Genomic DNA, 21,036 nt, shown 5'->3' on the forward strand with positions numbered 1-21,036 from the left:
AATGATATATAGCTACAATTTGAAAATGGAAGTCAGAAGATTAGGATATGAGTAGAAAATGCATAAAGTATAGCAAAGTAAAGCCGATGTAGAGCATGGAGCAGATAATTGTACTTAAAGTGCATTATAGTGCATTGGCTTATCAGATGGCCCTGTGGCGCAACGGTAGCGCGTCTGACTCCAGATCAGAAGGTTGTCTGTTCAAATCAGGTCGGGGTCACATCAAAGTTTTGCTGTTTTGCTTAAATTATGAAAAACATGTATGTGTAGAAAGAGTAGTGTGTGGTGTCGCGTTGTCATCGTAGTTCTGTCTGTAATGAATGATATATAGCTACAATTTGAAAATGGAAGTCAGAAGATTAGGATATGAGTAGAAAATGCATAAAGTATAGCAAAGTAAAGCCGATGTAGAGCATGGAGCAGATAATTGTACTTAAAGTGCATTATAGTGCATTGGCTTATCAGATGGCCCTGTGGCGCAACGGTAGCGCGTTTGACTCCAGATCAGAAGGTTGCGTGTTCAAATCACGTCGGGGTCACATCAAAGTTTTGCTGTTTTGCTTAAATTATGAAAAACATGTATGTGTAGAAAGAGTAGTGTGTGGTGTCGCGTTGTCATCGTAGTTCTGTCTGTAATGAATGATATATAGCTACAATTTGAAAATGGAAGTCAGAAGATTAGGATATGAGTAGAAAATGCATAAAGTATAACAAAGTAAAGCCGATGTAGAGCATGGAGCAGATAATTGTACTTAAAGTGCATTATAGTGCATTGGCTTATCAGATGGCCCTGTGGCGCAACGGTAGCGCGTCTGACTCCAGATCAGAAGGTTGCGTGTTCAAATCACGTCGGGGTCACATCAAAGTTTTGCTGTTTTGCTTAAATTATGAAAAACATGTATGTGTAGAAAGAGTAGTGTGTGGTGTCGCGTTGTCATCGTAGTTCTGTCTGTAATGAATGATATATAGCTACAATTTGAAAATGGAAGTCAGAAGATTAGGATATGAGTAGAAAATGCATAAAGTATAGCAAAGTAAAGCCGATGTAGAGCATGGAGCAGATAATTGTACTTAAAGTGCATTATAGTGCATTGGCTTATCAGATGGCCCTGTGGCGCAACGGTAGCGCGTCTGACTCCAGATCAGAAGGTTGCGTGTTCAAATCACGTCGGGGTCACATCAAAGTTTTGCTGTTTTGCTTAAATTATGAAAAACATGTATGTGTAGAAAGAGTAGTGTGTGGTGTCGCGTTGTCATCGTAGTTCTGTCTGTAATGAATGATATATAGCTACAATTTGAAAATGGAAGTCAGAAGATTAGGATATGAGTAGAAAATGCATAAAGTATAGCAAAGTAAAGCCGATGTAGAGCATGGAGCAGATAATTGTACTTAAAGTGCATTATAGTGCATTGGCTTATCAGATGGCCCTGTGGCGCAACGGTAGCGCGTCTGACTCCAGATCAGAAGGTTGCCTGTTCAAATCACGTCGGGGTCACATCAAAGTTTTGCTGTTTTGCTTAAATTATGAAAAACATGTATGTGTAGAAAGAGTAGTGTGTGGTGTCGCGTTGTCATCGTAGTTCTGTCTGTAATGAATGATATATAGCTACAATTTGAAAATGGAAGTCAGAAGATTAGGATATGAGTAGAAAATGCATAAAGTATAGCAAAGTAAAGCCGATGTAGAGCATGGAGCAGATAATTGTACTTAAAGTGCATTATAGTGCATTGGCTTATCAGATGGCCCTGTGGCGCAACGGTAGCGCGTCTGACTCCAGATCAGAAGGTTGCGTGTTCAAATCACGTCGGGGTCACATCAAAGTTTTGCTGTTTTGCTTAAATTATGAAAAACATGTATGTGTAGAAAGAGTAGTGTGTGGTGTCGCGTTGTCATCGTAGTTCTGTCTGTAATGAATGATATATAGCTACAATTTGAAAATGGAAGTCAGAAGATTAGGATATGAGTAGAAAATGCATAAAGTATAACAAAGTAAAGCCGATGTAGAGCATGGAGCAGATAATTGTACTTAAAGTGCATTATAGTGCATTGGCTTATCAGATGGCCCTGTGGCGCAACGGTAGCGCGTCTGACTCCAGATCAGAAGGTTGCGTGTTCAAATCACGTCGGGGTCACATCAAAGTTTTGCTGTTTTGCTTAAATTATGAAAAACATGTATGTGTAGAAAGAGTAGTGTGTGGTGTCGCGTTGTCATCGCAGTTCTGTCTGTAATGAATGATGTATAGCTACAATTTGAAAATGGAAGTCAGAAGATTAGGATATGAGTAGAAAATGCATAAAGTATAGCAAAGTAAAGCCGATGTAGAGCATGGAGCAGATAATTGTACTTAAAGTGCATTATAGTGCATTGGCTTATCAGATGGCCCTGTGGCGCAACTGTAGCGCGTCTGACTCCAGATCAGAAGGTTGCGTGTTCAAATCACGTCGGGGTCACATCAAAGTTTTGCTGTTTTGCTTAAATTATGAAAAACATGTATGTGTAGAAAGAGTAGTGTGTGGTGTCGCGTTGTCATCGTAGTTCTGTCTGTAATGAATGATATATAGCTACAATTTGAAAATGGAAGTCAGAAGATTAGGATATGGGTAGAAAATGCATAAAGTATAGCAAAGTAAAGCCGATGTAGAGCATGGAGCAGATAATTGTACTTAAAGTGCATTATAGTGCATTGGCTTATCAGATGGCCCTGTGGCGCAACGGTAGCGCGTCTGACTCCAGATCAGAAGGTTGCGTGTTCAAATCACGTCGGGGTCACGTTCAAGTTTTGCTATTTTGAGCAGTAAATGAAAATTGTATTTAAGAAGAGGCGTGTGTTTACAGGTTGTCATCGTATTTCTCTCTGTATTTAATGATATCTTATTACAATTGGAAAGTCGATGTAAGAATAGGAAGACATGAGAGAAAAGCAGAAAAATGTTGTGTTATAAATGAAGCTGATGTAGAGCATGGAGACGATGTTTGTACATAAAGTACATTACTGTGCAGTACTTCAAGAGACGGCCCTGTGGCGCAACGGTAGTGCGTCTGACTCCAGATCAGAAGGTTGCGTGTTCAAATCACATCGGGGTCACATCAAAGTTTTGCTGTTTTGCTTAAATTATGAAAAACATGTATGTGTAGAAAGAGTAGTGTGTGGCGTCGCGTTGTCATCGTAGTTCTGTCTGTAATGAATGATATATAGCTACAATTTGAAAATGGAAGTCAGAAGATTAGGATATGAGTAGAAAATGCATAAAGTATAGCAAAGTAAAGCCGATGTAGAGCATGGAGCAGATAATTGTACTTAAAGTGCATTATAGTGCATTGGCTTATCAGATGGCCCTGTGGCGCAACGGTAGCGCGTCTGACTCCAGATCAGAAGGTTGCGTGTTCAAATCACGTCGGGGTCACATCAAAGTTTTGCTGTTTTGCTTAAATTATGAAAAACATGTATGTGTAGAAAGAGTAGTGTGTGGTGTCGCGTTGTCATCGTAGTTCTGTCTGTAATGAATGATATATAGCTACAATTTGAAAATGGAAGTCAGAAGATTAGGATATGAGTAGAAAATGCATAAAGTATAGCAAAGTAAAGCCGATGTAGAGCATGGAGCAGATAATTGTACTTAAAGTGCATTATAGTGCATTGGCTTATCAGATGGCCCTGTGGCGCAACGGTAGCGCGTCTGACTCCAGATCAGAAGGTTGCGTGTTCAAATCACGTCGGGGTCACGTTCAAGTTTTGCTATTTTGAGCAGTAAATGAAAATTGTATTTAAGAAGAGGCGTGTGTTTACAGGTTGTCATCGTATTTCTCTCTGTATTTAATGATATCTTATTACAATTGGAAAGTCGATGTAAGAATAGGAAGACATGAGAGAAAAGCAGAAAAATGTTGTGTTATAAATGAAGCTGATGTAGAGCATGGAGACGATGTTTGTACATAAAGTACATTACTGTGCAGTACTTCAAGAGACGGCCCTGTGGCGCAACGGTAGTGCGTCTGACTCCAGATCAGAAGGTTGCGTGTTCAAATCACATCGGGGTCACATCAAAGTTTTGCTGTTTTGCTTAAATTATGAAAAACATGTATGTGTAGAAAGAGTAGTGTGTGGCGTCGCGTTGTCATCGTAGTTCTGTCTGTAATGAATGATATATAGCTACAATTTGAAAATGGAAGTCAGAAGATTAGGATATGAGTAGAAAATGCATAAAGTATAGCAAAGTAAAGCCGATGTAGAGCATGGAGCAGATAATTGTACTTAAAGTGCATTATAGTGCATTGGCTTATCAGATGGCCCTGTGGCGCAACGGTAGCGCGTCTGACTCCAGATCAGAAGGTTGCGTGTTCAAATCACGTCGGGGTCACATCAAAGTTTTGCTGTTTTGCTTAAATTATGAAAAACATGTATGTGTAGAAAGAGTAGTGTGTGGTGTCGCGTTGTCATCGTAGTTCTGTCTGTAATGAATGATATATAGCTACAATTTGAAAATGGAAGTCAGAAGATTAGGATATGAGTAGAAAATGCATAAAGTATAGCAAAGTAAAGCCGATGTAGAGCATGGAGCAGATAATTGTACTTAAAGTGCATTATAGTGCATTGGCTTATCAGATGGCCCTGTGGCGCAACGGTAGCGCGTCTGACTCCAGATCAGAAGGTTGCGTGTTCAAATCACGTCGGGGTCACGTTCAAGTTTTGCTATTTTGAGCAGTAAATGAAAATTGTATTTAAGAAGAGGCGTGTGTTTACAGGTTGTCATCGTATTTCTCTCTGTATTTAATGATATCTTATTACAATTGGAAAGTCGATGTAAGAATAGGAAGACATGAGAGAAAAGCAGAAAAATGTTGTGTTATAAATGAAGCTGATGTAGAGCATGGAGACGATGTTTGTACATAAAGTACATTACTGTGCAGTACTTCAAGAGACGGCCCTGTGGCGCAACGGTAGTGCGTCTGACTCCAGATCAGAAGGTTGCGTGTTCAAATCACATCGGGGTCACATCAAAGTTTTGCTGTTTTGCTTAAATTATGAAAAACATGTATGTGTAGAAAGAGTAGTGTGTGGCGTCGCGTTGTCATCGTAGTTCTGTCTGTAATGAATGATATATAGCTACAATTTGAAAATGGAAGTCAGAAGATTAGGATATGAGTAGAAAATGCATAAAGTATAGCAAAGTAAAGCCGATGTAGAGCATGGAGCAGATAATTGTACTTAAAGTGCATTATAGTGCATTGGCTTATCAGATGGCCCTGTGGCGCAACGGTAGTGCGTCTGACTCCAGATCAGAAGGTTGCGTGTTCAAATCACGTCGGGGTCACATCAAAGTTTTGCTGTTTTGCTTAAATTATGAAAAACATGTATGTGTAGAAAGAGTAGTGTGTGGTGTCGCGTTGTCATCGTAGTTCTGTCTGTAATGAATGATATATAGCTACAATTTGAAAATGGAAGTCAGAAGATTAGGATATGAGTAGAAAATGCATAAAGTATAGCAAAGTAAAGCCGATGTAGAGCATGGAGCAGATAATTGTACTTAAAGTGCATTATAGTGCATTGGCTTATCAGATGGCCCTGTGGCGCAACGGTAGTGCGTCTGACTCCAGATCAGAAGGTTGCGTGTTCAAATCACGTCGGGGTCACGTTCAAGTTTTGCTATTTTGAGCAGTAAATGAAAATTGTATTTAAGAAGAGGCGTGTGTTTACAGGTTGTCATCGTATTTCTCTCTGTATTTAATGATATCTTATTACAATTGGAAAGTCGATGTAAGAATAGGAAGACATGAGAGAAAAGCAGAAAAATGTTGTGTTATAAATGAAGCTGATGTAGAGCATGGAGACGATGTTTGTACATAAAGTACATTACTGTGCAGTACTTCAAGAGACGGCCCTGTGGCGCAACGGTAGTGCGTCTGACTCCAGATCAGAAGGTTGCGTGTTCAAATCACGTCGGGGTCACATCAAAGTTTTGCTGTTTTGCTTAAATTATGAAAAACATGTATGTGTAGAAAGAGTAGTGTGTGGCGTCGCGTTGTCATCGTAGTTCTGTCTGTAATGAATGATATATAGCTACAATTTGAAAATGGAAGTCAGAAGATTAGGATATGAGTAGAAAATGCATAAAGTATAGCAAAGTAAAGCCGATGTAGAGCATGGAGCAGATAATTGTACTTAAAGTGCATTATAGTGCATTGGCTTATCAGATGGCCCTGTGGCGCAACGGTAGCGCGTCTGACTCCAGATCAGAAGGTTGCGTGTTCAAATCACGTCGGGGTCACATCAAAGTTTTGCTGTTTTGCTTAAATTATGAAAAACATGTATGTGTAGAAAGAGTAGTGTGTGGTGTCGCGTTGTCATCGTAGTTCTGTCTGTAATGAATGATATATAGCTACAATTTGAAAATGGAAGTCAGAAGATTAGGATATGAGTAGAAAATGCATAAAGTATAGCAAAGTAAAGCCGATGTAGAGCATGGAGCAGATAATTGTACTTAAAGTGCATTATAGTGCATTGGCTTATCAGATGGCCCTGTGGCGCAACGGTAGCGCGTCTGACTCCAGATCAGAAGGTTGCGTGTTCAAATCACGTCGGGGTCACGTTCAAGTTTTGCTATTTTGAGCAGTAAATGAAAATTGTATTTAAGAAGAGGCGTGTGTTTACAGGTTGTCATCGTATTTCTCTCTGTATTTAATGATATCTTATTACAATTGGAAAGTCGATGTAAGAATAGGAAGACATGAGAGAAAAGCAGAAAAATGTTGTGTTATAAATGAAGCTGATGTAGAGCATGGAGACGATGTTTGTACATAAAGTACATTACTGTGCAGTACTTCAAGAGACGGCCCTGTGGCGCAACGGTAGTGCGTCTGACTCCAGATCAGAAGGTTGCGTGTTCAAATCACATCGGGGTCACATCAAAGTTTTGCTGTTTTGCTTAAATTATGAAAAACATGTATGTGTAGAAAGAGTAGTGTGTGGCGTCGCGTTGTCATCGTAGTTCTGTCTGTAATGAATGATATATAGCTACAATTTGAAAATGGAAGTCAGAAGATTAGGATATGAGTAGAAAATGCATAAAGTATAGCAAAGTAAAGCCGATGTAGAGCATGGAGCAGATAATTGTACTTAAAGTGCATTATAGTGCATTGGCTTATCAGATGGCCCTGTGGCGCAACGGTAGTGCGTCTGACTCCAGATCAGAAGGTTGCGTGTTCAAATCACGTCGGGGTCACATCAAAGTTTTGCTGTTTTGCTTAAATTATGAAAAACATGTATGTGTAGAAAGAGTAGTGTGTGGTGTCGCGTTGTCATCGTAGTTCTGTCTGTAATGAATGATATATAGCTACAATTTGAAAATGGAAGTCAGAAGATTAGGATATGAGTAGAAAATGCATAAAGTATAGCAAAGTAAAGCCGATGTAGAGCATGGAGCAGATAATTGTACTTAAAGTGCATTATAGTGCATTGGCTTATCAGATGGCCCTGTGGCGCAACGGTAGTGCGTCTGACTCCAGATCAGAAGGTTGCGTGTTCAAATCACGTCGGGGTCACGTTCAAGTTTTGCTATTTTGAGCAGTAAATGAAAATTGTATTTAAGAAGAGGCGTGTGTTTACAGGTTGTCATCGTATTTCTCTCTGTATTTAATGATATCTTATTACAATTGGAAAGTCGATGTAAGAATAGGAAGACATGAGAGAAAAGCAGAAAAATGTTGTGTTATAAATGAAGCTGATGTAGAGCATGGAGACGATGTTTGTACATAAAGTACATTACTGTGCAGTACTTCAAGAGACGGCCCTGTGGCGCAACGGTAGTGCGTCTGACTCCAGATCAGAAGGTTGCGTGTTCAAATCACGTCGGGGTCACATCAAAGTTTTGCTGTTTTGCTTAAATTATGAAAAACATGTATGTGTAGAAAGAGTAGTGTGTGGCGTCGCGTTGTCATCGTAGTTCTGTCTGTAATGAATGATATATAGCTACAATTTGAAAATGGAAGTCAGAAGATTAGGATATGAGTAGAAAATGCATAAAGTATAGCAAAGTAAAGCCGATGTAGAGCATGGAGCAGATAATTGTACTTAAAGTGCATTATAGTGCATTGGCTTATCAGATGGCCCTGTGGCGCAACGGTAGCGCGTCTGACTCCAGATCAGAAGGTTGCGTGTTCAAATCACGTCGGGGTCACATCAAAGTTTTGCTGTTTTGCTTAAATTATGAAAAACATGTATGTGTAGAAAGAGTAGTGTGTGGTGTCGCGTTGTCATCGTAGTTCTGTCTGTAATGAATGATATATAGCTACAATTTGAAAATGGAAGTCAGAAGATTAGGATATGAGTAGAAAATGCATAAAGTATAGCAAAGTAAAGCCGATGTAGAGCATGGAGCAGATAGTTGTACTTAAAGTGCATTATAGTGCATTGGCTTATCAGATGGCCCTGTGGCGCAACGGTAGCGCGTCTGACTCCAGATCAGAAGGTTGCGTGTTCAAATCACGTCGGGGTCACGTTCAAGTTTTGCTATTTTGAGCAGTAAATGAAAATTGTATTTAAGAAGAGGCGTGTGTTTACAGGTTGTCATCGTATTTCTCTCTGTATTTAATGATATCTTATTACAATTGGAAAGTCGATGTAAGAATAGGAAGACATGAGAGAAAAGCAGAAAAATGTTGTGTTATAAATGAAGCTGATGTAGAGCATGGAGACGATGTTTGTACATAAAGTACATTACTGTGCAGTACTTCAAGAGACGGCCCTGTGGCGCAACGGTAGTGCGTCTGACTCCAGATCAGAAGGTTGCGTGTTCAAATCACATCGGGGTCACATCAAAGTTTTGCTGTTTTGCTTAAATTATGAAAAACATGTATGTGTAGAAAGAGTAGTGTGTGGCGTCGCGTTGTCATCGTAGTTCTGTCTGTAATGAATGATATATAGCTACAATTTGAAAATGGAAGTCAGAAGATTAGGATATGAGTAGAAAATGCATAAAGTATAGCAAAGTAAAGCCGATGTAGAGCATGGAGCAGATAATTGTACTTAAAGTGCATTATAGTGCATTGGCTTATCAGATGGCCCTGTGGCGCAACGGTAGTGCGTCTGACTCCAGATCAGAAGGTTGCGTGTTCAAATCACGTCGGGGTCACATCAAAGTTTTGCTGTTTTGCTTAAATTATGAAAAACATGTATGTGTAGAAAGAGTAGTGTGTGGTGTCGCGTTGTCATCGTAGTTCTGTCTGTAATGAATGATATATAGCTACAATTTGAAAATGGAAGTCAGAAGATTAGGATATGAGTAGAAAATGCATAAAGTATAGCAAAGTAAAGCCGATGTAGAGCATGGAGCAGATAATTGTACTTAAAGTGCATTATAGTGCATTGGCTTATCAGATGGCCCTGTGGCGCAACGGTAGCGCGTCTGACTCCAGATCAGAAGGTTGCGTGTTCAAATCACGTCGGGGTCACGTTCAAGTTTTGCTATTTTGAGCAGTAAATGAAAATTGTATTTAAGAAGAGGCGTGTGTTTACAGGTTGTCATCGTATTTCTCTCTGTATTTAATGATATCTTATTACAATTGGAAAGTCGATGTAAGAATAGGAAGACATGAGAGAAAAGCAGAAAAATGTTGTGTTATAAATGAAGCTGATGTAGAGCATGGAGACGATGTTTGTACATAAAGTACATTACTGTGCAGTACTTCAAGAGACGGCCCTGTGGCGCAACGGTAGTGCGTCTGACTCCAGATCAGAAGGTTGCGTGTTCAAATCACGTCGGGGTCACATCAAAGTTTTGCTGTTTTGCTTAAATTATGAAAAACATGTATGTGTAGAAAGAGTAGTGTGTGGCGTCGCGTTGTCATCGTAGTTCTGTCTGTAATGAATGATATATAGCTACAATTTGAAAATGGAAGTCAGAAGATTAGGATATGAGTAGAAAATGCATAAAGTATAGCAAAGTAAAGCCGATGTAGAGCATGGAGCAGATAATTGTACTTAAAGTGCATTATAGTGCATTGGCTTATCAGATGGCCCTGTGGCGCAACGGTAGCGCGTCTGACTCCAGATCAGAAGGTTGCGTGTTCAAATCACGTCGGGGTCACATCAAAGTTTTGCTGTTTTGCTTAAATTATGAAAAACATGTATGTGTAGAAAGAGTAGTGTGTGGTGTCGCGTTGTCATCGTAGTTCTGTCTGTAATGAATGATATATAGCTACAATTTGAAAATGGAAGTCAGAAGATTAGGATATGAGTAGAAAATGCATAAAGTATAGCAAAGTAAAGCCGATGTAGAGCATGGAGCAGATAATTGTACTTAAAGTGCATTATAGTGCATTGGCTTATCAGATGGCCCTGTGGCGCAACGGTAGCGCGTCTGACTCCAGATCAGAAGGTTGCGTGTTCAAATCACGTCGGGGTCACGTTCAAGTTTTGCTATTTTGAGCAGTAAATGAAAATTGTATTTAAGAAGAGGCGTGTGTTTACAGGTTGTCATCGTATTTCTCTCTGTATTTAATGATATCTTATTACAATTGGAAAGTCGATGTAAGAATAGGAAGACATGAGAGAAAAGCAGAAAAATGTTGTGTTATAAATGAAGCTGATGTAGAGCATGGAGACGATGTTTGTACATAAAGTACATTACTGTGCAGTACTTCAAGAGACGGCCCTGTGGCGCAACGGTAGTGCGTCTGACTCCAGATCAGAAGGTTGCGTGTTCAAATCACATCGGGGTCACATCAAAGTTTTGCTGTTTTGCTTAAATTATGAAAAACATGTATGTGTAGAAAGAGTAGTGTGTGGTGTCGCGTTGTCATCGTAGTTCTGTCTGTAATGAATGATATATAGCTACAATTTGAAAATGGAAGTCAGAAGATTAGGATATGAGTAGAAAATGCATAAAGTATAGCAAAGTAAAGCCGATGTAGAGCATGGAGCAGATAATTGTACTTAAAGTGCATTATAGTGCATTGGCTTATCAGATGGCCCTGTGGCGCAACGGTAGCGCGTCTGACTCCAGATCAGAAGGTTGCGTGTTCAAATCACGTCGGGGTCACATCAAAGTTTTGCTGTTTTGCTTAAATTATGAAAAACATGTATGTGTAGAAAGAGTAGTGTGTGGTGTCGCGTTGTCATCGTAGTTCTGTCTGTAATGAATGATATATAGCTACAATTTGAAAATGGAAGTCAGAAGATTAGGATATGAGTAGAAAATGCATAAAGTATAACAAAGTAAAGCCGATGTAGAGCATGGAGCAGATAATTGTACTTAAAGTGCATTATAGTGCATTGGCTTATCAGATGGCCCTGTGGCGCAACGGTAGTGCGTCTGACTCCAGATCAGAAGGTTGCGTGTTCAAATCACGTCGGGGTCACATCAAAGTTTTGCTGTTTTGCTTAAATTATGAAAAACATGTATGTGTAGAAAGAGTAGTGTGTGGTGTCGCGTTGTCATCGTAGTTCTGTCTGTAATGAATGATATATAGCTACAATTTGAAAATGGAAGTCAGAAGATTAGGATATGAGTAGAAAATGCATAAAGTATAGCAAAGTAAAGCCGATGTAGAGCATGGAGCAGATAATTGTACTTAAAGTGCATTATAGTGCATTGGCTTATCAGATGGCCCTGTGGCGCAACGGTAGCGCGTCTGACTCCAGATCAGAAGGTTGCGTGTTCAAATCAGGTCGGGGTCACATCAAAGTTTTGCTGTTTTGCTTAAATTATGAAAAACATGTATGTGTAGAAAGAGTAGTGTGTGGTGTCGCGTTGTCATCGTAGTTCTGTCTGTAATGAATGATATATAGCTACAATTTGAAAATGGAAGTCAGAAGATTAGGATATGAGTAGAAAATGCATAAAGTATAACAAAGTAAAGCCGATGTAGAGCATGGAGCAGATAATTGTACTTAAAGTGCATTATAGTGCATTGGCTTATCAGATGGCCCTGTGGCGCAACGGTAGCGCGTCTGACTCCAGATCAGAAGGTTGCGTGTTCAAATCACGTCGGGGTCACGTTCAAGTTTTGCTATTTTGAGCAGTAAATGAAAATTGTATTTAAGAAGAGGCGTGTGTTTACAGGTTGTCATCGTATTTCTCTCTGTATTTAATGATATCTTATTACAATTGGAAAGTCGATGTAAGAATAGGAAGACATGAGAGAAAAGCAGAAAAATGTTGTGTTATAAATGAAGCTGATGTAGAGCATGAAGACGATGTTTGTACATAAAGTACATTACTGTGCAGTACTTCAAGAGACGGCCCTGTGGCGCAACGGTAGTGCGTCTGACTCCAGATCAGAAGGTTGCGTGTTCAAATCACGTCGGGGTCACATCAAAGTTTTGCTGTTTTGCTTAAATTATGAAAAACATGTATGTGTAGAAAGAGTAGTGTGTGGTGTCGCGTTGTCATCGTAGTTCTGTCTGTAATGAATGATATATAGCTACAATTTGAAAATGGAAGTCAGAAGATTAGGATATGAGTAGAAAATGCATAAAGTATAGCAAAGTAAAGCCGATGTAGAGCATGGAGCAGATAATTGTACTTAAAGTGCATTATAGTGCATTGGCTTATCAGATGGCCCTGTGGCGCAACGGTAGTGCGTCTGACTCCAGATCAGAAGGTTGCGTGTTCAAATCACGTCGGGGTCACATCAAAGTTTTGCTGTTTTGCTTAAATTATGAAAAACATGTATGTGTAGAAAGAGTAGTGTGTGGTGTCGCGTTGTCATCGTAGTTCTGTCTGTAATGAATGATATATAGCTACAATTTGAAAATGGAAGTCAGAAGATTAGGATATGAGTAGAAAATGCATAAAGTATAGCAAAGTAAAGCCGATGTAGAGCATGGAGCAGATAATTGTACTTAAAGTGCATTATAGTGAATTGGCTTATCAGATGGCCCTGTGGCGCAACGGTAGCGCGTCTGACTCCAGATCAGAAGGTTGCGTGTTCAAATCACGTCGGGGTCACGTTCAAGTTTTGCTATTTTGAGCAGTAAATGAAAATTGTATTTAAGAAGAGGCGTGTGTTTACAGGTTGTCATAGTATTTCTCTCTGTATTTAATGATATCTTATTACAATTGGAAAGTCGATGTAAGAATAGGAAGACATGAGAGAAAAGCAGAAAAATGTTGTGTTATAAATGAAGCTGATGTAGAGCATGGAGACGATGTTTGTACATAAAGTACATTACTGTGCAGTACTTCAAGAGACGGCCCTGTGGCGCAACGGTAGTGCGTCTGACTCCAGATCAGAAGGTTGCGTGTTCAAATCACGTCGGGGTCACATCAAAGTTTTGCTGTTTTGCTTAAATTATGAAAAACATGTATGTGTAGAAAGAGTAGTGTGTGGTGTCGCGTTGTCATCGTAGTTCTGTCTGTAATGAATGATATATAGCTACAATTTGAAAATGGAAGTCAGAAGATTAGGATATGAGTAGAAAATGCATAAAGTATAGCAAAGTAAAGCCGATGTAGAGCATGGAGCAGATAATTGTACTTAAAGTGCATTATAGTGCATTGGCTTATCAGATGGCCCTGTGGCGCAACGGTAGCGCGTCTGACTCCAGATCAGAAGGTTGCGTGTTCAAATCACGTCGGGGTCACATCAAAGTTTTGCTGTTTTGCTTAAATTATGAAAAACATGTATGTGTAGAAAGAGTAGTGTGTGGTGTCGCGTTGTCATCGTAGTTCTGTCTGTAATGAATGATATATAGCTACAATTTGAAAATGGAAGTCAGAAGATTAGGATATGAGTAGAAAATGCATAAAGTATAGCAAAGTAAAGCCGATGTAGAGCATGGAGCAGATAATTGTACTTAAAGTGCATTATAGTGCATTGGCTTATCAGATGGCCCTGTGGCGCAACGGTAGCGCGTCTGACTCCAGATCAGAAGGTTGCGTGTTCAAATCAGGTCGGGGTCACATCAAAGTTTTGCTGTTTTGCTTAAATTATGAAAAACATGTATGTGTAGAAAGAGTAGTGTGTGGTGTCGCGTTGTCATCGTAGTTCTGTCTGTAATGAATGATATATAGCTACAATTTGAAAATGGAAGTCAGAAGATTAGGATATGAGTAGAAAATGCATAAAGTATAACAAAGTAAAGCCGATGTAGAGCATGGAGCAGATAATTGTACTTAAAGTGCATTATAGTGCATTGGCTTATCAGATGGCCCTGTGGCGCAACGGTAGCGCGTCTGACTCCAGATCAGAAGGTTGCGTGTTCAAATCACGTCGGGGTCACGTTCAAGTTTTGCTATTTTGAGCAGTAAATGAAAATTGTATTTAAGAAGAGGCGTGTGTTTACAGGTTGTCATCGTATTTCTCTCTGTATTTAATGATATCTTATTACAATTGGAAAGTCGATGTAAGAATAGGAAGACATGAGAGAAAAGCAGAAAAATGTTGTGTTATAAATGAAGCTGATGTAGAGCATGAAGACGATGTTTGTACATAAAGTACATTACTGTGCAGTACTTCAAGAGACGGCCCTGTGGCGCAACGGTAGTGCGTCTGACTCCAGATCAGAAGGTTGCGTGTTCAAATCACGTCGGGGTCACATCAAAGTTTTGCTGTTTTGCTTAAATTATGAAAAACATGTATGTGTAGAAAGAGTAGTGTGTGGTGTCGCGTTGTCATCGTAGTTCTGTCTGTAATGAATGATATATAGCTACAATTTGAAAATGGAAGTCAGAAGATTAGGATATGAGTAGAAAATGCATAAAGTATAGCAAAGTAAAGCCGATGTAGAGCATGGAGCAGATAATTGTACTTAAAGTGCATTATAGTGCATTGGCTTATCAGATGGCCCTGTGGCGCAACGGTAGCGCGTCTGACTCCAGATCAGAAGGTTGCGTGTTCAAATCACGTCGGGGTCACATCAAAGTTTTGCTGTTTTGCTTAAATTATGAAAAACATGTATGTGTAGAAAGAGTAGTGTGTGGTGTCGCGTTGTCATCGTAGTTCTGTCTGTAATGAATGATATATAGCTACAATTTGAAAATGGAAGTCAGAAGATTAGGATATGAGTAGAAAATGCATAAAGTATAGCAAAGTAAAGCCGATGTAGAGCATGGAGCAGATAATTGTACTTAAAGTGCATTATAGTGCATTGGCTTATCAGATGGCCCTGTGGCGCAACGGTAGCGCGTCTGACTCCAGATCAGAAGGTTGCGTGTTCAAATCACGTCGGGGTCACATCAAAGTTTTGCTGTTTTGCTTAAATTATGAAAAACATGTATGTGTAGAAAGAGTAGTGTGTGGTGTCGCGTTGTCATCGTAGTTCTGTCTGTAATGAATGATATATAGCTACAATTTGAAAATGGAAGTCAGAAGATTAGGATATGAGTAGAAAATGCATAAAGTATAGCAAAGTAAAGCCGATGTAGAGCATGGAGCAGATAATTGTACTTAAAGTGCATTATAGTGCATTGGCTTATCAGATGGCCCTGTGGCGCAACGGTAGCGCGTCTGACTCCAGATCAGAAGGTTGCGTGTTCAAATCACGTCGGGGTCACGTTCAAGTTTTGCTATTTTGAGCAGTAAATGAAAATTGTATTTAAGAAGAGGCGTGTGTTTAAAGGTTGTCATCGTATTTCTCTCTGTATTTAATGATATCTTATTACAATTGGAAAGTCGATGTAAGAATAGGAAGACATGAGAGAAAAGCAGAAAAATGTTGTGTTATAAATGAAGCTGATGTAGAGCATGGAGACGATGTTTGTACATAAAGTACATTACTGTGCAGTACTTCAAGAGACGGCCCTGTGGCGCAACGGTAGTGCGTCTGACTCCAGATCAGAAGGTTGCGTGTTCAAATCACATCGGGGTCACATCAAAGTTTTGCTGTTTTGCTTAAATTATGAAAAACATGTATGTGTAGAAAGAGTAGTGTGTGGTGTCGCGTTGTCATCGTAGTTCTGTCTGTAATGAATGATATATAGCTACAATTTGAAAATGGAAGTCAGAAGATTAGGATATGAGTAGAAAATGCATAAAGTATAGCAAAGTAAAGCCGATGTAGAGCATGGAGCAGATAATTGTACTTAAAGTGCATTACAGTGCATTGGCTTATCAGATGGCCCTGTGGCGCAACGGTAGCGCGTCTGACTCCAGATCAGAAGGTTGCGTGTTCAAATCACGTCGGGGTCACGTTCAAGTTTTGCTATTTTGAGCAGTAAATGAAAATTGTATTTAAGAAGAGGCGTGTGTTTACAGGTTGTCATCGTATTTATCTCTGTATTTAATGATATCTTATTACAATTGGAAAGTCGATGTAAGAATAGGAAGACATGAGAGAAAAGCAGAAAAATGTTGTGTTATAAATGAAGCTGATGTAGAGCATGGAGACGATGTTTGTACATAAAGTACATTACTGTGCAGTACTTCAAGAGACGGCCCTGTGGCGCAACGGTAGTGCGTCTGACTCCAGATCAGAAGGTTGCGTGTTCAAATCACGTCGGGGTCACATCAAAGTTTTGCTGTTTTGCTTAAATTATGAAAAACATGTATGTGTAGAAAGAGTAGTGTGTGGTGTCGCGTTGTCATCGTAGTTCTGTCTGTAATGAATGATATATAGCTACAATTTGAAAATGGAAGTCAGAAGATTAGGATATGAGTAGAAAATGCATAAAGTATAGCAAAGTAAAGCCGATGTAGAGCATGGAGCAGATAATTGCACTTTAAGTGCATTATAGTGCATTGGCTTATCAGATGGCCCTGTGGCGCAACGGTAGCGCGTCTGACTCCAGATCAGAAGGTTGCGTGTTCAAATCACGTCGGGGTCACATCAAAGTTTTGCTGTTTTGCTTAAATTATGAAAAACATGTATGTGTAGAAAGAGTAGTGTGTGGTGTCGCGTTGTCATCGTAGTTCTGTCTGTAATGAATGATATATAGCTACAATTTGAAAATGGAAGTCAGAAGATTAGGATATGAGTAGAAAATGCATAAAGTATAACAAAGTAAAGCCGATGTAGAGCATGGAGCAGATAATTGTACTTAAAGTGCATTATAGTGCATTGGCTTATCAGATGGCCCTGTGGCGCAACGGTAGCGCGTCTGACTCCAGATCAGAAGGTTGCGTGTTCAAATCACGTCGGGGTCACGTTCAAGTTTTGCTATTTTGAGCAGTAAATGAAAATTGTATTTAAGAAGAGGCGTGTGTTTACAGGTTGTCATCGTATTTCTCTCTGTATTTAATGATATCTTATTACAATTGGAAAGTCGATGTAAGAATAGGAAGACATGAGAGAAAAGCAGAAAAATGTTGTGTTATAAATGAAGCTGATGTAGAGCATGGAGACGATGTTTGTACATAAAGTACATTACTGTGCAGTACTTCAAGAGACGGCCCTGTGGCGCAACGGTAGTGCGTCTGACTCCAGATCAGAAGGTTGCGTGTTCAAATCACGTCGGGGTCACATCAAAGTTTTGCTGTTTTGCTTAAATTATGAAAAACATGTATGTGTAGTAAGAGTAGTGTGTAGTGTCGCGTTGTCATCGTAGTTCTGTCTGTAATGAATGATATATAGCTACAATTTGAAAATGGAAGTCAGAAGATTAGGATATGAGTAGAAAATGCATAAAGTATAGCAAAGTAAAGCCGATGTAGAGCATGGAGCAGATAATTGTACTTAAAGTGCATTATAGTGCATTGGCTTATCAGATGGCCCTGTGGCGCAACGGTAGTGCGTCTGACTCCAGATCAGAAGGTTGCGTGTTCAAATCACGTCGGGGTCACATCAAAGTTTTGCTGTTTTGCTTAAATTATGAAAAACATGTATGTGTAGAAAGAGTAGTGTGTGGTGTCGCGTTGTCATCGTAGTTCTGTCTGTAATGAATGATATATAGCTACAATTTGAAAATGGAAGTCAGAAGATTAGGATATGAGTAGAAAATGCATAAAGTATAGCAAAGTAAAGCCGATGTAGAGCATGGAGCAGATAATTGTACTTAAAGTGCATTATAGTGCATTGGCTTATCAGATGGCCCTGTGGCGCAACGGTAGCGCGTCTGACTCCAGATCAGAAGGTTGCGTGTTCAAATCACGTCGGGGTCACATCAAAGTTTTGCTGTTTTGCTTAAATTATGAAAAACATGTATGTGTAGAAAGAGTAGTGTGTGGTGTCGCGTTGTCATCGTAGTTCTGTCTGTAATGAATGATATATAGCTACAATTTGAAAATGGAAGTCAGAAGATTAGGATATGAGTAGAAAATGCATAAAGTATAGCAAAGTAAAGCCGATGTAGAGCATGGAGCAGATAATTGTACTTAAAGTGCATTATAGTGCATTGGCTTATCAGATGGCCCTGTGGCGCAACGGTAGCGCGTCTGACTCCAGATCAGAAGGTTGCGTGTTCAAATCACGTCGGGGTCACGTTCAAGTTTTGCTATTTTGAGCAGTAAATGAAAATTGTATTTAAGAAGAGGCGTGTGTTTAAAGGTTGTCATCGTATTTCTCTCTGTATTTAATGATATCTTATTACAATTGGAAAGTCGATGTAAGAATAGGAAGACATGAGAGAAAAGCAGAAAAATGTTGTGTTATAAATGAAGCTGATGTAGAGCATGGAGACGATGTTTGTACATAAAGTACATTACTGTGCAGTACTTCAAGAGACGGCCCTGTGGCGCAACGGTAGTGCGTCTGACTCCAGATCAGAAGGTTGCGTGTTCAAATCACATCGGGGTCACATCAAAGTTTTGCTGTTTTGCTTAAATTATGAAAAACATGTATGTGTAGAAAGAGTAGTGTGTGGTGTCGCGTTGTCATCGTAGTTCTGTCTGTAATGAATGATATATAGCTACAATTTGAAAATGGAAGTCAGAAGATTAGGATATGAGTAGAAAATGCATAAAGTATAGCAAAGTAAAGCCGATGTAGAGCATGGAGCAGATAATTGTACTTAAAGTGCATTACAGTGCATTGGCTTATCAGATGGCCCTGTGGCGCAACGGTAGCGCGTCTGACTCCAGATCAGAAGGTTGCGTGTTCAAATCACGTCGGGGTCACGTTCAAGTTTTGCTATTTTGAGCAGTAAATGAAAATTGTATTTAAGAAGAGGCGTGTGTTTACAGGTTGTCATCGTATTTCTCTCTGTATTTAATGATATCTTATTACAATTGGAAAGTCGATGTAAGAATAGGAAGACATGAGAGAAAAGCAGAAAAATGTTGTGTTATAAATGAAGCTGATGTAGAGCATGGAGACGATGTTTGTACATAAAGTACATTACTGTGCAGTACTTCAAGAGACGGCCCTGTGGCGCAACGGTAGTGCGTCTGACTCCAGATCAGAAGGTTGCGTGTTCAAATCACGTCGGGGTCACATCAAAGTTTTGCTGTTTTGCTTAAATTATGAAAAACATGTATGTGTAGAAAGAGTAGTGTGTGGTGTCGCGTTGTCATCGTAGTTCTGTCTGTAATGAATGATATATAGCTACAATTTGAAAATGGAAGTCAGAAGATTAGGATATGAGTAGAAAATGCATAAAGTATAGCAAAGTAAAGCCGATGTAGAGCATGGAGCAGATAATTGTACTTAAAGTGCATTATAGTGCATTGGCTTATCAGATGGCCCTGTGGCGCAACGGTAGCGCGTCTGACTCCAGATCAGAAGGTTGCGTGTTCAAATCACGTCGGGGTCACATCAAAGTTTTGCTGTTTTGCTTAAATTATGAAAAACATGTATGTGTAGAAAGAGTAGTGTGTGGTGTCGCGTTGTCATCGTAGTTCTGTCTGTAATGAATGATATATAGCTACAATTTGAAAATGGAAGTCAGAAGATTAGGATATGAGTAGAAAATGCATAAAGTATAACAAAGTAAAGCCGATGTAGAGCATGGAGCAGATAATTGTACTTAAAGTGCATTATAGTGCATTGGCTTATCAGATGGCCCTGTGGCGCAACGGTAGCGCGTCTGACTCCAGATCAGAAGGTTGCGTGTTCAAATCACGTCGGGGTCACATCAAAGTTTTGCTGTTTTGCTTAAATTATGAAAAACATGTATGTGTAGAAAGAGTAGTGTGTGGTGTCGCGTTGTCATCGTAGTTCTGTCTGTAATGAATGATATATAGCTACAATTTGAAAATGGAAGTCAGAAGATTAGGATATGAGTAGAAAATGCATAAAGTATAGCAAAGTAAAGCCGATGTAGAGCATGGAGCAGATAATTGTACTTAAAGTGCATTATAGTGCATTGGCTTATCAGATGGCCCTGTGGCGCAACGGTAGCGCGTCTGACTCCAGATCAGAAGGTTGCGTGTTCAAATCACGTCGGGGTCACGTTCAAGTTTTGCTATTTTGAGCAGTAAATGAAAATTGTATTTAAGAAGAGGCGTGTGTTTAAAGGTTGTCATCGTATTTCTCTCTGTATTTAATGATATCTTATTACAATTGGAAAGTCGATGTAAGAATAGGAAGACATGAGAGAAAAGCAGAAAAATGTTGTGTTATAAATGAAGCTGATGTAGAGCATGGAGACGATGTTTGTACATAAAGTACATTACTGTGCAGTACTTCAAGAGACGGCCCTGTGGCGCAACGGTAGTGCGTCTGACTCCAGATCAGAAGGTTGCGTGTTCAAATCACATCGGGGTCACATCAAAGTTTTGCTGTTTTGCTTAAATTATGAAAAACATGTATGTGTAGAAAGAGTAGTGTGTGGTGTCGCGTTGTCATCGTAGTTCTGTCTGTAATGAATGATATATAGCTACAATTTGAAAATGGAAGTCAGAAGATTAGGATATGAGTAGAAAATGCATAAAGTATAGCAAAGTAAAGCCGATGTAGAGCATGGAGCAGATAATTGTACTTAAAGTGCATTACAGTGCATTGGCTTATCAGATGGCCCTGTGGCGCAACGGTAGCGCGTCTGACTCCAGATCAGAAGGTTGCGTGTTCAAATCACGTCGGGGTCACGTTCAAGTTTTGCTATTTTGAGCAGTAAATGAAAATTGTATTTAAGAAGAGGCGTGTGTTTACAGGTTGTCATCGTATTTATCTCTGTATTTAATGATATCTTATTACAATTGGAAAGTCGATGTAAGAATAGG

General features: G+C 39.5%; 34 non-coding genes across 34 annotated transcripts; all 34 read left to right on the plus strand.

Moving 5' to 3' along the window:
- The first annotated feature begins 786 nt into the window (after nucleotides 1-786).
- Trnaw-cca (transfer RNA tryptophan (anticodon CCA)) lies at nucleotides 787-858 on the plus strand. Its single transcript has one exon. It is a non-coding gene; the product is annotated as a tRNA-Trp (tRNA).
- Nucleotides 859-1,105: 247 nt separating this feature from the next.
- Trnaw-cca (transfer RNA tryptophan (anticodon CCA)) lies at nucleotides 1,106-1,177 on the plus strand. The gene has a single exon. It is a non-coding gene; the product is annotated as a tRNA-Trp (tRNA).
- Nucleotides 1,178-1,743: 566 nt separating this feature from the next.
- Nucleotides 1,744-1,815, plus strand: Trnaw-cca (transfer RNA tryptophan (anticodon CCA)). The gene has a single exon. It is a non-coding gene; the product is annotated as a tRNA-Trp (tRNA).
- Nucleotides 1,816-2,062: 247 nt separating this feature from the next.
- Nucleotides 2,063-2,134, plus strand: Trnaw-cca (transfer RNA tryptophan (anticodon CCA)). Its single transcript has one exon. It is a non-coding gene; the product is annotated as a tRNA-Trp (tRNA).
- Nucleotides 2,135-2,700: 566 nt separating this feature from the next.
- On the plus strand, nucleotides 2,701-2,772 carry Trnaw-cca (transfer RNA tryptophan (anticodon CCA)). Its single transcript has one exon. It is a non-coding gene; the product is annotated as a tRNA-Trp (tRNA).
- Nucleotides 2,773-3,335: 563 nt separating this feature from the next.
- On the plus strand, nucleotides 3,336-3,407 carry Trnaw-cca (transfer RNA tryptophan (anticodon CCA)). Its single transcript has one exon. It is a non-coding gene; the product is annotated as a tRNA-Trp (tRNA).
- Nucleotides 3,408-3,654: 247 nt separating this feature from the next.
- Nucleotides 3,655-3,726, plus strand: Trnaw-cca (transfer RNA tryptophan (anticodon CCA)). The gene has a single exon. It is a non-coding gene; the product is annotated as a tRNA-Trp (tRNA).
- A 563-nt stretch (nucleotides 3,727-4,289) lies between these two features.
- Nucleotides 4,290-4,361, plus strand: Trnaw-cca (transfer RNA tryptophan (anticodon CCA)). The gene has a single exon. It is a non-coding gene; the product is annotated as a tRNA-Trp (tRNA).
- Nucleotides 4,362-4,608: 247 nt separating this feature from the next.
- Nucleotides 4,609-4,680, plus strand: Trnaw-cca (transfer RNA tryptophan (anticodon CCA)). The gene has a single exon. It is a non-coding gene; the product is annotated as a tRNA-Trp (tRNA).
- Nucleotides 4,681-6,197: 1,517 nt separating this feature from the next.
- Nucleotides 6,198-6,269, plus strand: Trnaw-cca (transfer RNA tryptophan (anticodon CCA)). Its single transcript has one exon. It is a non-coding gene; the product is annotated as a tRNA-Trp (tRNA).
- Nucleotides 6,270-6,516: 247 nt separating this feature from the next.
- Trnaw-cca (transfer RNA tryptophan (anticodon CCA)) lies at nucleotides 6,517-6,588 on the plus strand. Its single transcript has one exon. It is a non-coding gene; the product is annotated as a tRNA-Trp (tRNA).
- A 1,517-nt stretch (nucleotides 6,589-8,105) lies between these two features.
- Nucleotides 8,106-8,177, plus strand: Trnaw-cca (transfer RNA tryptophan (anticodon CCA)). Its single transcript has one exon. It is a non-coding gene; the product is annotated as a tRNA-Trp (tRNA).
- Nucleotides 8,178-8,424: 247 nt separating this feature from the next.
- Trnaw-cca (transfer RNA tryptophan (anticodon CCA)) lies at nucleotides 8,425-8,496 on the plus strand. Its single transcript has one exon. It is a non-coding gene; the product is annotated as a tRNA-Trp (tRNA).
- An 882-nt stretch (nucleotides 8,497-9,378) lies between these two features.
- Trnaw-cca (transfer RNA tryptophan (anticodon CCA)) lies at nucleotides 9,379-9,450 on the plus strand. Its single transcript has one exon. It is a non-coding gene; the product is annotated as a tRNA-Trp (tRNA).
- Nucleotides 9,451-10,013: 563 nt separating this feature from the next.
- Nucleotides 10,014-10,085, plus strand: Trnaw-cca (transfer RNA tryptophan (anticodon CCA)). The gene has a single exon. It is a non-coding gene; the product is annotated as a tRNA-Trp (tRNA).
- Nucleotides 10,086-10,332: 247 nt separating this feature from the next.
- On the plus strand, nucleotides 10,333-10,404 carry Trnaw-cca (transfer RNA tryptophan (anticodon CCA)). Its single transcript has one exon. It is a non-coding gene; the product is annotated as a tRNA-Trp (tRNA).
- A 563-nt stretch (nucleotides 10,405-10,967) lies between these two features.
- Trnaw-cca (transfer RNA tryptophan (anticodon CCA)) lies at nucleotides 10,968-11,039 on the plus strand. Its single transcript has one exon. It is a non-coding gene; the product is annotated as a tRNA-Trp (tRNA).
- An 885-nt stretch (nucleotides 11,040-11,924) lies between these two features.
- On the plus strand, nucleotides 11,925-11,996 carry Trnaw-cca (transfer RNA tryptophan (anticodon CCA)). Its single transcript has one exon. It is a non-coding gene; the product is annotated as a tRNA-Trp (tRNA).
- Nucleotides 11,997-12,878: 882 nt separating this feature from the next.
- On the plus strand, nucleotides 12,879-12,950 carry Trnaw-cca (transfer RNA tryptophan (anticodon CCA)). Its single transcript has one exon. It is a non-coding gene; the product is annotated as a tRNA-Trp (tRNA).
- A 563-nt stretch (nucleotides 12,951-13,513) lies between these two features.
- On the plus strand, nucleotides 13,514-13,585 carry Trnaw-cca (transfer RNA tryptophan (anticodon CCA)). Its single transcript has one exon. It is a non-coding gene; the product is annotated as a tRNA-Trp (tRNA).
- A 566-nt stretch (nucleotides 13,586-14,151) lies between these two features.
- Trnaw-cca (transfer RNA tryptophan (anticodon CCA)) lies at nucleotides 14,152-14,223 on the plus strand. The gene has a single exon. It is a non-coding gene; the product is annotated as a tRNA-Trp (tRNA).
- A 563-nt stretch (nucleotides 14,224-14,786) lies between these two features.
- Nucleotides 14,787-14,858, plus strand: Trnaw-cca (transfer RNA tryptophan (anticodon CCA)). Its single transcript has one exon. It is a non-coding gene; the product is annotated as a tRNA-Trp (tRNA).
- A 247-nt stretch (nucleotides 14,859-15,105) lies between these two features.
- On the plus strand, nucleotides 15,106-15,177 carry Trnaw-cca (transfer RNA tryptophan (anticodon CCA)). The gene has a single exon. It is a non-coding gene; the product is annotated as a tRNA-Trp (tRNA).
- Nucleotides 15,178-15,424: 247 nt separating this feature from the next.
- Nucleotides 15,425-15,496, plus strand: Trnaw-cca (transfer RNA tryptophan (anticodon CCA)). Its single transcript has one exon. It is a non-coding gene; the product is annotated as a tRNA-Trp (tRNA).
- A 563-nt stretch (nucleotides 15,497-16,059) lies between these two features.
- On the plus strand, nucleotides 16,060-16,131 carry Trnaw-cca (transfer RNA tryptophan (anticodon CCA)). The gene has a single exon. It is a non-coding gene; the product is annotated as a tRNA-Trp (tRNA).
- A 563-nt stretch (nucleotides 16,132-16,694) lies between these two features.
- On the plus strand, nucleotides 16,695-16,766 carry Trnaw-cca (transfer RNA tryptophan (anticodon CCA)). The gene has a single exon. It is a non-coding gene; the product is annotated as a tRNA-Trp (tRNA).
- A 247-nt stretch (nucleotides 16,767-17,013) lies between these two features.
- Trnaw-cca (transfer RNA tryptophan (anticodon CCA)) lies at nucleotides 17,014-17,085 on the plus strand. The gene has a single exon. It is a non-coding gene; the product is annotated as a tRNA-Trp (tRNA).
- An 882-nt stretch (nucleotides 17,086-17,967) lies between these two features.
- On the plus strand, nucleotides 17,968-18,039 carry Trnaw-cca (transfer RNA tryptophan (anticodon CCA)). The gene has a single exon. It is a non-coding gene; the product is annotated as a tRNA-Trp (tRNA).
- Nucleotides 18,040-18,286: 247 nt separating this feature from the next.
- On the plus strand, nucleotides 18,287-18,358 carry Trnaw-cca (transfer RNA tryptophan (anticodon CCA)). The gene has a single exon. It is a non-coding gene; the product is annotated as a tRNA-Trp (tRNA).
- A 563-nt stretch (nucleotides 18,359-18,921) lies between these two features.
- Nucleotides 18,922-18,993, plus strand: Trnaw-cca (transfer RNA tryptophan (anticodon CCA)). Its single transcript has one exon. It is a non-coding gene; the product is annotated as a tRNA-Trp (tRNA).
- Nucleotides 18,994-19,556: 563 nt separating this feature from the next.
- Trnaw-cca (transfer RNA tryptophan (anticodon CCA)) lies at nucleotides 19,557-19,628 on the plus strand. Its single transcript has one exon. It is a non-coding gene; the product is annotated as a tRNA-Trp (tRNA).
- Nucleotides 19,629-19,875: 247 nt separating this feature from the next.
- Nucleotides 19,876-19,947, plus strand: Trnaw-cca (transfer RNA tryptophan (anticodon CCA)). The gene has a single exon. It is a non-coding gene; the product is annotated as a tRNA-Trp (tRNA).
- Nucleotides 19,948-20,194: 247 nt separating this feature from the next.
- Trnaw-cca (transfer RNA tryptophan (anticodon CCA)) lies at nucleotides 20,195-20,266 on the plus strand. The gene has a single exon. It is a non-coding gene; the product is annotated as a tRNA-Trp (tRNA).
- A 563-nt stretch (nucleotides 20,267-20,829) lies between these two features.
- On the plus strand, nucleotides 20,830-20,901 carry Trnaw-cca (transfer RNA tryptophan (anticodon CCA)). The gene has a single exon. It is a non-coding gene; the product is annotated as a tRNA-Trp (tRNA).
- Nucleotides 20,902-21,036: the final 135 nt, after the last annotated feature.

Source organism: Haliotis asinina, chromosome 2, assembly GCF_037392515.1.
Source record: "Haliotis asinina isolate JCU_RB_2024 chromosome 2, JCU_Hal_asi_v2, whole genome shotgun sequence".
In the NCBI taxonomy this organism is placed as follows: Eukaryota; Metazoa; Mollusca; class Gastropoda; order Lepetellida; family Haliotidae; genus Haliotis; species Haliotis asinina.